Source organism: Odontesthes bonariensis, chromosome 7, assembly GCF_027942865.1.
Source record: "Odontesthes bonariensis isolate fOdoBon6 chromosome 7, fOdoBon6.hap1, whole genome shotgun sequence".
Taxonomy (NCBI): Eukaryota; Metazoa; Chordata; class Actinopteri; order Atheriniformes; family Atherinopsidae; genus Odontesthes; species Odontesthes bonariensis.
The window spans coordinates 11,836,480-11,851,681 of NC_134512.1; the positions used below are offsets into that span (position 1 = coordinate 11,836,480).

At 40.3% G+C, this 15,202-nt stretch overlaps 1 protein-coding gene across 2 annotated transcripts in view; it reads left to right on the forward strand.

Annotated features, from left to right (window-relative positions):
- osbpl5 (oxysterol binding protein-like 5) overlaps window positions 1–15,202 on the forward strand; it is a 41,174-nt gene that overhangs the window by 1,157 nt on the left and 24,815 nt on the right. Inside the window, exon 2 of one of the 2 annotated variants that reach the window (XM_075469495.1) lies at window positions 6,720–6,781. The exons of the other annotated variant lie outside the window; for it this stretch is intronic. The gene's annotated coding sequence lies outside the window, so the exon portion shown is untranslated. The remainder of the gene's footprint in view (window positions 1–6,719; window positions 6,782–15,202) is intronic. 2 annotated transcript variants of the gene reach the window in all.

A 15,202-nucleotide genomic window follows, 5' to 3' on the forward strand; every position in this document is an offset into this window, starting at 1 on the left:
CACATAGGCTAGTTAATTTTAAAACAACAAAATGGAGCCCACGCCACATATAAAAGTCACAACAACAGAACAGATCCATATTAGCATTTAGAATATTGTATAGAATAGCATTCACTTTTTTATTATTTATTTATTTATCTATTTCTTTTCTTTAAATCAAGCTGTCCTCAACTTTAGCGCTGTCGAGACAGCTGGGTATTTTTAAGCCAATATGTGGTACTGTGATGAGGAAAATTGGTGTTTTAGTACCCTTTTATATCACTGGCATGATAATTTAATACCACAAGAAAGCAACCACTTCCTTTAATGGAGAAACTAGTTTTTGCTTAAAGATATTGAGAAGTTGTAATCAAGTTGTAATTGCAGATATGTCTAATCTGGTACTTCGAAGACATGCTTCGTTGCTGCACCCAAGTCTTTTCATGGTTGAAAGCCTTGCTACTGTTTAAACTACCACAGTATCAACGCTGGCAAGCTCCATTTAGATCATGTTTAGATATCTTTGGATAAGTCAGTAATTTAGTTATCATAACAGTCCTGGTCCGCCTCAACAGCTGATTGTGGGTTGGGCTACACTTGCGGTTCGAAGTCTTTGATTAGACTGTGAGTATATATGGAGGTTTGTAGTGCCGCTTCCCTTTATTTGTATGCACATTTAAGATGGAGGAGCTCATCATCTTTGATTGTCTGGTATTATGTAGAGTTGGGCTTAGAATAACACTGAAATACACTCAAGTTGATGGCGAGATTCACTGAAATTTGTCACTCAAAATACAGGAAAAGAGAGGGTAGGAACAGGCGGAAATGAATACCAGTGTGTGAGATGTTAAGTGATACCTGGAAATTGCTGCAGAGCGAGAAAAGATGGCTACCTTTTGTTCCACACTTTCTCTTTCTGTCAAAGCTCTGCACATTCTTTGCTTGTGCTTTTGCTTCAGGCTCTCTGTCGTTTGTCTGAACCTCCTTGTTTGACTCCATCTTTCCACAGATACACACAAATACCCACTATTGTGATTCTCTCTGAGGCTTGGATCGGACAAAGATCGAGCCAGTATTGATTGACTGCAAAAGGTCGGACCTTACGCAGTGTCAATAGCAGTGATGGTAACATAGAAAGCATTCGAAGGTCATAAATATTGCATGGCCATTGGAACTGGGTCATTAAATCGTGAACAGACACTACTCTCACTTGCATATCAGACTTTTCACAAGTCTGTGCTGCCCTAAATAGAAGCTGTCTGACACTCTTCTTTCAGAATGACTCTTGAAATTTTATTACAAAGCCAATAAACATCTATTACACTTTGCAATTTAGTTTGGACAATAAGGGGAGGAATCATGCACTGGTCTGTAAACACCTAATGTCTGGTCATGTCACGTGACAGTCTGCCTTCCCCTAATCAGGTGGGGATATATAATGGTGTTGGGCCTTAAGCCTATCAAGTAGAACTATGGCTTTGCTCTACTGTGAATGACAAATAGGGAGAGAGTGGTAGTGAATGAAGGAAAAACAAAGGGGTGGAGGGAATGTGAGGTGCTGTTTGAGTCACTTTCTGTGGGTGGCGGTTGGTGCTGTGTTTTTATCGCTGGTGTTTCAAGCAGGAAGACAGAACAACAGATGCCATAACTTTTCATGCTGAGCTGCGAGGGATACTTAAGAAAAAGCCATATTCAACCACAGACTGTTGATTTTGATGTTACTGGAGAGGTCACCTGAGGTAGTCGTGGTTGTTTAGGTGTTTAAGATGATAACTGTGTTGCTGTGGACCATTTGTGCATCTCACCCCTCCTCCTACTCATTCATTTTCAATCCATTTATCAATATCCACAAATGAATGCAGCCAAAGCGTCACAGAAATGACCGGCTGGTTACTATTTAAAAACATGGCATTTCTGTCTGTTTTATCTATAAGAAAACACGAAAATGCTGTAGTAAATAATGTTGTAATTTTATAAGAATACATACCCTTAAGCTACTGATTTGAATGCGAATCCTCTTTGCTACTCCTGGGTTGATAAGTCTCAGCGCCTCTCCCGTTCCCCTGAGATATAAATGCTTTCCCCAACATCTAGTGGCGAAATCTAGGCTAATACCGTTCCATACTGAATCTGTTTCTCTCTGAAGCACTTTTAGCAGCCTATATTGTGCCAAGATTCCCATCCCCTGCAGATTTTTGTTCAAAGTTACTTTACAGCTGCAAGATGGACCTTTATGGCTCCAAACCAGTCCATTTGTTGCAGAAATAGCATCTTTTCTCCCAGAGAAAAATCCCTCTTAAGGGACTGCAGAACAACTGAACAATTGTTTTTTCTAAATTTTACTAAAGCTCCATTTAGATTAGAAAATGACCAAATTGATCTCATGCATTTGTTAAGAATGTTTCAAGCTTTTAGCTGAACGCACACTGGGATTATGACACCCTCTAATATAACTAGTCTTTTGTGTATTTACCATATTGTTACCAAATTTCCCCCCTTTTATCGTGATAAAATCAGACAAAGAAAAACATGGTTCTTTAAAACATCTGAAATGTTTTTGTGGTCGAGTTGCAACACTTTATGAATTCAAACAGGATTTTTCTGTCATGAGATCTCGATCTTGGGTCACTGGTGACAACAGGCGATGGTTTGTTTATTGAAAGAGAGCTGGAGCTGGCAGGGTGCAACTAAAAAAGACAGCCGTTATGTTCAATTTTCATGGCAGCTTCACATCTTCAGATTTTGCTGTCATGATATCTCCTGGAACATTATATCTAATTGTCATTTCACCATTTGATAGGAGTTGACTGTCTGTTTGATGACACTGTCATCATATTAGTTTTCTAAGATTGTTTACAAGCAAAACTGTTTGATTCTCCATTACAAACATTTGATAATCATTATATTTGTTGACATATGCTCTATGGCCATACTAGGCACAGACACTTCATTTACACTGGGTCTGTGTGAGAACACAGAAGTGGCACAACGAGTTGGGCTTCTTAGTGTTCTAGTTTTATTTTCCTATAGGTGGTTTATGTCTTTCTGACTACATCCAACAATAAATATAAGATTTGCAGCTAACCTCTGGACCCCTGGACTTTTACTATGTTCACGGGTAGCTGGCGTCTCTATAGAGAGCAAGTTTAAAGGCGTACATCCACCACTCCTCTTTTTACAGGCTGCTGTGAATGTTCTCACTGTAGCTATCGCCTCTGTAATCAATATCCACCTCTCACACATCTTATGCTTGCTTTATGGAGTTGCTGCTTTTGTAAATAATGTGACCTTACTCACCCCAGTGTATTTACCATGTGAAGACTGCACTAATAAGTACTAGAAATGATTTAACACATATTCTTGTGTCTGTATGATATATACCTCTGTGTTTTGTGTGGATGGAATGCGTTTATTCTAGTTTTATCACACAGTGACGCTCAGTGCAGTGCAGTGATATTGAGTCTGAGAGTTGGTGCATTCTCCCTGTTATTTCCATTTGTAATGTGTAGCCTATATTTGTTTTTGTGATCAGCAGATTTGCTAATCTCTTGCGTCACAATCAAACATGGGACTGTTGCACATATGCACCTCGACACCATCTACTTTTGTTCTAAAGTGGTTTCAGAGTGGCGATATTGGCGCAGACATTTCGTCCAGTCCCTGAAAATGATCGGCCCTATGCTCACCCCATGTCCAATCCGAGTAATCTGCAGCTTCGAGGGATAAGCCACAGCATCTGCGTTGAGTTTACAGCTGGGCTGTTGTAAGTTTTTGACATACTTTCTACACAGTGTGTTTTTTCATGAAGGAAGTGTCGGTGGGAGGCTTAATTACGTCATCAGCCCGTTAAAGCCCTCTTTAGACGGTCATCGTGGTGCTCCGTGCAGACTCAGATTAGCTGTAGCCTTTTTGGCATCTGGCTCCTGATGTTTTCAAGTCATGAGATTTTGTTTGCTGTTGGCAAATGAGTCAATACCTTTTTAATGTAATATGACAGCTTTGTTGCTTCAGGAAATGAACAATCCTGACACAACAGGGTTGTATTAAAGATGGAGTAGACTCTGTATTTACCCAAAAAAGTAGTCAGGTGGAGGAAAGTGACACGGATATGTTCCACTCAACGGAAACTTGTGACTCCCTGCTAGAGCTGTCCATGCCAAGCAGCTTCAAGAAAGCAAGCATCGCTTTAACCTTACAGAAAGATCTTGGGTTTCAGAAGCTGGGTGGTTTCCGTGACATGGGATCATCATCTGACCTCATAAGGTGATAGCCCACCAATGCTAGGTATATGGACTATCTAACACGTGCAGTGTGTTTATAAGAGGTGACTTCCAGGCTGTGATGATTGACAGTATGAATTTTGTGGGTTGCAATGGTGTTCAACGGTGTACCTAAAGCACAGAGGTGAAACTGATCTAGATCTTCTTGACCAACTCTTAAATAGAAAGTACAAAGATAAAAAGTATCTTATTAAAAGTGTCAGTTAATTCCTTTCATGCCAGATAAAGAAGCTTTTCATCTGCAGTACTGAGTAGATTTTTCTGCTGGTTTCAACATCAAGCTTCATTTAGTGATTGATCAGTGTCCTGTTCCACTCATGCCAATAATTTCCACTGCAGCATAACTAGCACAGCTGTCTATTGTTTATTTTCTGCTTCAATAACCCTTGTGTGAATAGGGACATGGAAAGTGATTGCGTCCCTTCTGAGTCATGTTTGACCTGGATATGCTGCACACAGATAGATTTCAGGGTCCCATACCAACTTTTTGTGGCTTTTCCTTCTTTACCTCACACAGATTGACCCACTAAAGTTGATGGGTTGGCAGTGTTGGTGCTTTTGGACCAAACAGATATCAGTTAAAGTGCCAAATAGTTGTTGTTTAGCAGTTTCGCCCCAGTTTATAGCCATTAATTCTCATGTGGGACACCTGTCATCTTTCAGTTTATTGTTCACAGCATTGCTGTCATTTTTTTAAGTTGTGCCAGAGGATCGACTATAAATCACTGGACAGGCTCTGGCTTGGACCCCATCCTATGAGTCAGTCTTGGCTCTTTGCTGTGAGAGTTGGCAAACCGACAATGCTCTTATGCAAATGTTGCTTAGTTGTATTCTTGGAGAGAAACAAGCAGAATGCTGGTTATACAATATGCATGTGGCACAGTAACTCGGCAGTCCATAACCATATGGCCTTTAATTTGCAGCGCTAGTGTGGGCTAACTGTCCCCTTTGCTGAATTATATTTGAATTAGTTTTATTAATATGCAATGAGTAGGAAGCAGGAGTAATTGGGGAAATCACATAGCATTATTTCTGTGTGGCATGAAGTTTACTACAGTCAGGCGGTCCCAAGAACAGATGCAAACATCTGGTCTGAGGGAGGAAATGTGGGACAGCTAGAGGAGGTTAGTGCTGGTGTTGAGCTGGCGTCCTTCCATCCGAGCCCTGTTACATTCTGGGTCAGTGTCTTATCCCACGTCTAGTTTTTACTCTTTTTTTAATGATTCTTGCGTGTTTTGTGCCGCTCAAAATGAAAACCAACAAATTGTTGCCATCTTCCATCTTCCCAACATCTCTCTGTTCTCTTTAATTCACTGTGTGTTGGTTTCATCGCCCCTGCTCAACAAACCCTCAGTCTTTTCCCCCCTTAGCGCTGTCAGCTCTTTGATTCTTTTTCAGTTCACTACTTATTTAGGTTAGACACGCTCGAGTATTATTGCTTCCTCCTTTTCTTAGCAGTAGGATGTGAGGCACAGATTTTGCCACAGCTGCCCAACCCATTTCACACGTGTTGGTTTTCCAGTAAATTATTACCAAAGGTGTTCTTGGCAGAGATCCATGCACAGACTGATAAAGTGGAATTTGTGATTTCTTCATGGGATGCAACGGAGGAGTGATGTCATTATAAAATGTAAGCCGTGTAATGTTTCTTTAGCGTTCTGAGTAATTCTGCAGATTTCCTCTTCATAAACTCATCTTTTCAGTTAGTTTTAATAGGTCCAATTAAACTGAGACAAACTCTACAGAGTACTTGTTGTCCATATTTGGTTTATCTTACATCCCAGCTCCCAGCTGTTTGAGAACGCATTGTTCTTTCCACGAGGATGATTATAAGGCCTTTCAAGGAGAAAACAAAGAGAAAACCAAACACAGGTGGTGGCGAACACAACATCTTTTAGCTGTTAAAAACACAATATGCGGCGTGACAGGTCTAACCTTCTAGAGAGAGATTGTTTAAAACTGACATTGACCTGAGTGTCAGATTCCTGCTATAAAGGGTTCACATCCTACCAGAGTGTTCGTCGAGGGTAAGAGTAGTAATTATCCATGAGTATGATGGTGTGTGTTGACTGGATTGGTTTTAGTTTTGGTGAAGTGTGTCTCTGTTCTGGTGATAAACACACTGAGCAAGCATTAGGGTGCTAGCATTTTACCCTTTTAATTATCTTATTTGGGAGGGGTGGGATTTTATTCCCAGCGGCCCGCTCATGTAGCTATTTTGGGTGAGGTGTGGGCTTGTAGCTGACTTGCGGTGGTTTGTGTATATGTGTGCGTGCAGGTGAAAAACTGTAAGATGTTAGCAGTTCCCTTAGGTTTCAGATTGAATGGGGTGGGGCTTTAGCACAGTGGTGTGACCAGGAGGAGCATGGGAAGGAGAAACGAACGCTGGGGTTGAGGCAGTTTTGTCTGTTTGTAGTGTGTGAGTTAGAGTGAAACCTTATAACTTTTGTATGTCTGCAGGTGAGACCGGCTGCTCCAGCAAAGGCTTCTGGATGCTGTGTCTCCTGCGGTTTAGGTGAAAGGTAAGCTGAGCTCTTACACCTGGTGGATCACTTTTTTTTTTTTTTCTTTCAGTAAATGAATAATGCAAGTACTCCTTTTAAGTGCTTTAGCTTCATTTAAACAAATGGTATGCATGTACCATACACATGTTAAAGTCCAAAGTCCCGACTTGTTGAATAGTATAGGATTTACTCGTCTAATTTGTGAACTAATTTTGTTCCAGACATCCGTCTGACACAGATACAAGCACATTTTTACTCATTGTTGCCATGAGGGATATCTGACTTTCTTAGCAGAACAGAAATTAGGGCATGTCTCTCAGGGTGGGAAGTGGACTTTCTGTTTGTCATTTTTCTTACTTTTTCCATTTTTGTGAGCACTTCGTTCTGATGCGAGAACCTGTGTGTCAGAGTTGCACAGAAAGTGCTTTCTTTGTAAGAAGAGAGATGGTTTGGCAGAACTGACATCATCAGTTTAAAAGGGTGTGTCAGATTAAATTGGTTTAGTAGGGAGTGGATGTTTGGGGTTGCACGAAGACAGTCGGCTTCTGAATGATACTTTACAAAGATCCTCAAAGCCCTGAAACAGGTAGTCGGCCTGAGTACTTGTTGATCTTTCATACAGAAGTAGGGATATAATACTAAGTTACTGTTTCTTTTTTCAGCCTCTATAATCTCTCCTGGAAGGATAAGGGTGCCAGTGTCTTTATGTAGGTTAGCTGTGTGAGCTTTACGAGAGGTGTTCAGCTGTTTGACACGTCTGCCCAACAGGCATTAAGTTTTTTTATTATAAGCCAGCATTTACTTATGAGCGTAGGTGGCCCTCTCTCTGAAGAACAGTATATTTTGGTGTGATAGAGTTGATAGTGACGATACAGTAATCCCACGCTTTCTGCTTTTAACTTTCTGACTTAGTTTTGTCAATTGAATTCATATTTTTTTGTGGCAGATTACACATAACCGTAAGATGGCTGCAGAGTAAAATGTGGCAGAAGTCAAGAAAGTCTAAACATGCCCGTATACTTTTGTCAGAAAGTGTTTGGGTTCAGCCACAGCCAAGCTACTTATCTTACGTTACATTTACATCACGAGTGAGGAACACATCGTGGGGGAACGGTGTCTTGCCCAAGGATACTTTGACATGTAAACTTGGAAGTTGGAGATCACCTGAGCTACAGCGACTCTTGGTTTGTTAGCAGCATGAAGACATTAAATTTAACTGCAAATTACTTATTAACCTGACAAAATTCCCCAACCTTTACTGACATCTCACAGCCAGGTTACTGTCTTCTCATTTTTGCTTTAAATGCCGCACATATTGAGACGTATTTTATTTAATGCAGTATTACGATGGTGGTTATAAAACTATGGTTCATCTTTCTTTCTGGTGACTATCTCCCTTATCTGCTCTGCGTTACCTCAGTGGATTTACTGTGCTATTGTGCACGCAGAGTTTACTGTACTGTATATTCATGCTTCACCTTGATCTTTTGCATCAGCAGTGAATCACGCTGGCATTGTTTATTTCAGTCACTCAAGTACTATCAGGCCTACTCAGTTGGAACGGACTTAAAACAAATATCCAATATTGTCAAAATCTCAATTTAAAACTAAGCTTTTTCTCTCAAAAGATAGAATGTGAAATTAGCAGCGAGATACCAAATGGTATGTTTATTTAAAACATCTGGTGGACTGAAAACTATAAGGACCGAATGACAGGACAGGGTACCCTGTACTGCAAAAAATAATTAAATTTTTAGCTGGTCTGTAACCTTCCGGAAATAGAAATTGTGGAATAGATGGAAATGTTGAAATTGTTAACAGCACAGCTTCTCTTCCCTTCATGAGTGGTCTGAGCTTCAAAGCTTGTTTGATCAATACCTGATGGAGCATAGTATGATGTGGCTCATTTATGATTCCGTGAAAAGAATTGCATGACTAAATTTAATTTCTGAGTGTTTCTGTGTAAGTATAAGCCAATATTCGATCATGGAATCTCTGTCAGGAGCTAATTCGTTACCCTGATCTGAAAGAAAGGGTAACTCCAAATGAGTTGTTTAACAAGATGAATTAACGGGTAATTACAAAATACGGTAATTAGCATCTCTATTGGCCATTTTAGAACCACGGTCACAGAAAATAGGCTGTTCAGCACGCCAGCATTTTGTTTGGCAAAGCAAGATTGAATGAAATATGAATAACAATCAGTAAGCTTGAGTTCGACCTGCTGATTATGTCTTGAGTTCTCTGTGATGTTGCTGTGTGTGTGAACAAAGATGCCCCGTGATCTTATTTATGCAATGGCAAATCTAGAGCAAAACTAACACACCACTATTTACATGCAGATCTTATGAAGGTAGCGATCTAGAAACTAAGTGGGAGAGAGTCTCGTGGAAATAGAAATGAAACTGGCTGCAAGTCTGGATACCACCCGTGAACAGATGGATAAAAAATAAGCTTGTATGTAGGTTAGGGAAAACATTCCAAGAGAAACCAATCGTGGCATCTTTATGTTAACTACTACCATTTAAGATCTTTTATATGCATTCCAGTGTTCAGTGTCTTACCTAATTGTCTTTTGCATTATCACTTCTGTAAGAATAAGCTTGTGTTTCTGTTGGTGAAAAGCCTGGGAGCTTCTGCCAGCATCTATAAAAGTCCATCAATGTAAAGCTGATGGAGGAACATAAAGAGGGTGGGTGGTAGACAATAAAGGAAAGGGATGGACAGACAGGGTGAAAGGTCATCTACAGTTTTCTAAACTTTTACAAAACAGTTGTGTTACAGACTCTTAGAGAATTCAGTTAACTTTTCCCCAAACATTTAAACTAAACACTTTTATCTCGATCTGCTGTGACATTAGCTTAGCTTATCTGACTTTAAGGGGATCCGTGCTTCACAACACTTTTTCCTTTTTTTTTTTAGTTTTTATTGCAGTCGGTGTGAAGAAAGTTGAGGGGCACAGGTTCAGTTGTAACAGCTTTCCACACATCAGCTGCCTCTGCTCCAGGCATAAACTCACACTAACTCCCCCACAGCTGGTGGTATGAGTTCTTTTACAATCACATGCAGCATTTTGCTTTTTTATAGCTTGCTAAGTGAAAAGATAAGATGCCCCCTCCCCTGTTGCAAAGGTTAACCATTTGCTTCTCTGACAGGTGCATTACTTACTCTTCTACTGGAAAAATAATTTTTCTTTATTTGCATGCTCCTTTCGGTGTAGCTTTGCCAGATGGTGCTTGAGTTTGGTTTGCTTTATTTCCATCCAGCCAAAGACAGACAGATTTTTTTATTGTGGTCTCCCATCATCGTTGTCCATTGAGGTACAAATTCAGTATTGCTACTATTGTACTTTTATTTTTTTGTTTGCATATTTATCTTGCACTTGATGACAATGACTGATGGTTAGCAGATTTGCAGAATAATATATAGCTTGTTAGCAAACAGTTTGATGATGATTGTGTTGATTGATTTACAGCATTTTATGGTGAATTTACTTAATTTTACACAACATTTGTGTACAATTGGTCGTTGTCTGTCGGATATGCCTTTCAACGCACCACTGATGCGCCTTCATTGCACATTGTTGTCATGGTCTTAGGAGGCACAGGGAGTCAAAGTCGAACCGAAGCTGGTTCACCTGTGAGCCGACAAGACGGGGAGTGAAAGAGTCGAAATGGGTCTGCATCGCTGTGTACGTACACCCATCAAGTCGGCATAGCAGAACTTGCCGCTCTAATCTGTCATCACTCAGCTGATGTGTGTAAGCACACACCGATGCAGAGCTGAGCCACCTTTATCCGGCAAGTGTGAATTACGGAGGAAGAACAGGGGCGTGTTAACAAGGACGACTTTTTTCCACCATTGAGCCACTTCCGTAATGAGAAAAGGGCTTGAGATGCAATTGCTATGACAAACTAGCTTTATCACACTTTATGCTCCTTATTTATTTTTTTTTTGGTTTCCAATTAATTTTTCAGAACAGCAAAGTTTGTTGTAAATGTTTTAATAAAACTCATTGACACTTTGGACTGAAATAAGTGATTTAATCTCGATGGGCATGTATAGAGAGCACAGTGACACCTCCGATATAATGTTATTACACTAAGTATACTGGTTTTTTTTTTAAGAATAACTTTTAAAGTTACAGTTCTGCTTTGACAAAGTGCAGAACTTGTGCCCTTTGTAGATGATCCAGTTATCTCTCAATAAATGTTGTATAGGTCACTGTTGGGGTAGAATTTCTTTCAAATTTTTCTTTATAAGACAGTCTTGCAGTTTGTAGAAGTGGTGTGAAAAGCTGAATGATTTGAACTTATGCTGCATTGCCATGCTGAGACTGTGATATCGGAAAGTTGGGTTCTAAAAAGCATTCGGCTGTTTGTTTGTTTTTTTGATGACCAAACCTGGGTCCATTTGAATTGCCTTGTATTTGTTTTTCGTATTAGACGCGAGGAAGTGTATTACAAATATTTAGTTTAAAACAGTTAAGGGGAATTATTAAAGACCTGTCACTATGCATCGAGTTTATCGTTGTGTGGAACTGAACAAAGTGTGGAGATGGTCACAGAGCTTAACTGACTTGTGCCTGTAAGGGAGCCTTTAATATCTGGGACTTTTCTAGTCACGACCGAGCTGCCGTAGAAGGTGCTCTTGGCAACCTGCCCTACTGTCTTTGTCAGCGTCCCTGCCAAAGAATGCCCTGGAAATATAGACATTATCTCCATCTTTCCAGCCACTTTCACCATCCTTGTGTGCTCTAAAAGTGCCTGTGTCGGTGTGCGATAGTCCAGGCTCTGAGTCTGACTCATTTCAAAGCTCCATGGGAACTGTGATCTTCAGCTCATTTTCCATAGAATACTTTCTATATCCTGTTCATTGACAAACTTCTCTCCCTTCAGGTTGGGAAACCCTACAATTTATCTGATAAATGGTGAGAGTGGTGAGAGTATTTTCACTATCCTCTGCCTTCAATAAGGCTGGTTTTCGCTTCGGCATCATTAATTAAAGTAATTGATCCAACACCTTGTCATTAGTCAATCCTTGATTTATTTTTAGTTAAGACAGGCAGCCTCCCCGTCTCTGCTGGTGGGCATCCTTCCAGTCCCTAACACCTCCTTTCTCTCCAGGAGACAGACAGAAGAGGCCTTACCAAACACTCTCCCCTGAGGAAAACACTTGGCCCAGCCAGGAGTCTGTGATGCCTTAATCAAGAAAAAACAGGCTCATTTTCTGCTCCTTTTTCTCTCTTTCTCTGTGTTTGTAATCGACACAGCTTATTATAACTTTTCTGCCTCTAAGAGCTTTCAGCTCTCTTAAAAGGCCGTGTCGTAATCTCAACAAGGCATTAAAATATTTGTAACAACCTCGAGAGGAGCAAAAGAAATAATCTAATTTATAGAGTTCTATTATATCATTCAAATTGCAATTGGACGAGTAAATTGGCTGATGTCTTCCTTATTCATACTATGAAATTGTCTGCTCGGGGGAATAGAAATGTAGGATTGTCATTTCAAGCTGAAGGAAAGCCTCTGCATGACATTTGTTGATAGGATGAAGCTCTAAGGTGAGCTTTTCAAAACCGCTTATTTGTCTTATTAGCACTGTCGCATCCCGCGAAGACACATTCTTCTTCACCCTCTATGAAACCATGTAAATTTCTGTCATGCTACCTGATTGTTTGTGTTGTCATCTTGTTGCGTCCTGAAACTGGCACACAATTGAAACTGGGGTGGGTCTTTTAAATACCTTGGAACTCATGAAGTAAATTGCTGTTGATCCCTTCTTCATCCCTGATACCCTTGTGCAAAGGTGCTTTGTTAGAAAAGAGATTAGTTATGTCTCCCAGTCAGGCCGTCCTAATAGGTGAGAACATTCAGATCAAATTGGATATTTTCTTTATTTGTACTGATGGGACGAGTTTGTTTTGAGTGGACATGTCGAGCTGTTTAACAAGAAAAACATATTGGTAGCATTTATACACTTGGTGGTTTGTATCAGATTTCAGCCAAATTGCTGCCAAAGGAACTTAGGCTACGTGCCCACCACAACGCTCTGAAGCATAAACGCAGATGTCCGTTTTTTTCCTCCACAATTTATCTGCGTTCTCACGAGCGTCTTGGGTGGATATCTGTCTATCCATGGGAACAGGGAAAACGTATAAAACTCATAAAACTCGCAGTTTGCCAATGTAGTATGCACGCCCCGGACGTAGGTGGCAGTAGCAACAATAAAAAACGTGTGCAAAAAACGCACTTCTGCATTTTGAACTGTTCCTACAGCGACGAGAGGTTGGAAAGTTTTCAAGATCTCCACTCTGGGGGGCGTTTGTGTTTTCTCCGTTTTGAACTCCTAAAAACGCCGTCGCCGTGTGCAAGATAGGCACATCTGTCGAAATGTTCTACGTTTATCTGTCGTTACCGTTGTCGTGGGCACGTAGCCTTAGTTTTGACTTTTGAGATTGTAAACATTCAGTGGATGGGAGTCAAATTCTGTTTTGGAGCATGTGGGATGGGTCCGGAGTTTTTTTTCTTTTTTCTTATCCGGAGTTTCCTTGAAGAGAACGGTTGCCAGCCACACCTACCACACCAGATGGCTCAGCTGAGACTCGAGGGTAAATCTCAAATTACCAAACATGAGAGATATGCCATGCAGATCATTAGCTCCGATATTTTTAATCTACTTTCCTCTGTTTCTTAAGCTGCTCTGAGCTCTCAGTTTAAGTGTTTCCATTTCAGTGTGGGCTTCACAGTCCACTTCCTTTTGTTTTATAGCAGTTGCTATACAAAGAACTCAAAGTGACTGAGCCCATCTAACAGTCTGTTTATAAGAAATAAAGGTGTGTGTATACATGAATATATATGATACTGATCATTAGGGCTGCACAACATGTTGAAAATTGATTATTTATCATTATTCTACAGCTACATTGGTGGACTGTTGCCTTCCTTTATACACCTGTGATTAGCACCATATATTAAAGTATTTGTTCAATTCAACAATGATACTACATATCGCATGTTTTCCTTCTATCATGCAGCTCTATTGCGTATATATCAATATTTTTCTACATGAAAGGAGACAAAAAAATTACAGAGATTTAACAGCATACGTTTAAGAAAATAAGCCCTATGAAAAACACTGCTGTGGTCCTTGAGGAAGGTTTAAAGTATTTCCGTGGGCTGTAGGTCATGTATGTATCTTATTTCCTTTCATGTCATTCTATAGTTAGATCCTTTTCTTTCTTTTTGGGAAGTTGGAAAGGTGCTTCATGCCTACAGCATCTCTGATGTATTACTGGCGTCCCCTGACACTTTAAACCACTGGCAGGATACTCAGCGTGTATATTTGTACATGTGGGTTTATAAGTGCATGTGGACTTCTCTGTTGCTGCAATTCATATACACAATGGGGCCTTGTGCGCCACGATGGCAGGGCATTATACATCAGCTCTCTCTGACAAGGCCTTTCTTAGGCTGGCTCTCACACACAGCAACCTCAAACCCTGAGCCCAGTCATATGCACAGCCTGCTGGCTCGGTCTGTCTACCAGGTCACACATGGCTGCAGTTTGTGTCTTGGGACCTGCTCTATTAATCATATTTAGTATATTAAAGCAAAAGGGAACACATGATTATTGCTATTTACTGTATATTTCCAGTACAGTGCCCCATTATTCATTTTTATAAACAGTGGTCCAGATGTTGCTGCTACAGTTTTCGCTCATGTATGATAATGAATCAGAAGCGTTAGCACAGCTTATGAGCTGGTTTTGGAGGAAGACGATAAAAGGGCTTTTTAGTTTCCAAAGAAATTACACCGCAATTTATTTATCACCAAGAAAGGAATTAAAATTTTAGAAGTGGTTGTTTGGGATAAGGTCTGTTTAATAAGATACATGCCCATTGAATCATAAAACAATCTGAACTAGAATGCAAAGTAAGATGGTGTCTGTGGTGTACTTGTGGTTTTTCTAACCTCCACTGTGTGCATGACATTTTTTTCAGTGTGATGATTTGTAGCAGGTACAAAAGTGGGTACGTGTTTGGGTAATGTTCAGACACTGAAACACTTAATACTAATAGTCGAGATTATTAGTGGAGTAAGAAAGGCAGATACTTTATACACAGAATTTAGGTTTTAATCTGTAGTCGTGTTTTGATGTAGCAGTCAATTTTCAGGTAGAGTTTTGTTCATCTTGCCATCCCCTACTTTTCACCCTTACCCTCTAACAGACTCTACCCTCAACCTCAACCTCAACCTCTCTCACTTACAGGCCACGATTGCATTGCTTCTGTTACAGAAGCCTCGCACAAAGCGTGCATCAAGGGAGGTTGCATCTGCTGCCCGTCGAACCTGAAACACAACTAACGGGTGTGTGTTGGAAGTTCCTTAATCTCTGACAAATCTGCTGAATTTATCAGCAGCCGAATGCTGCATCATG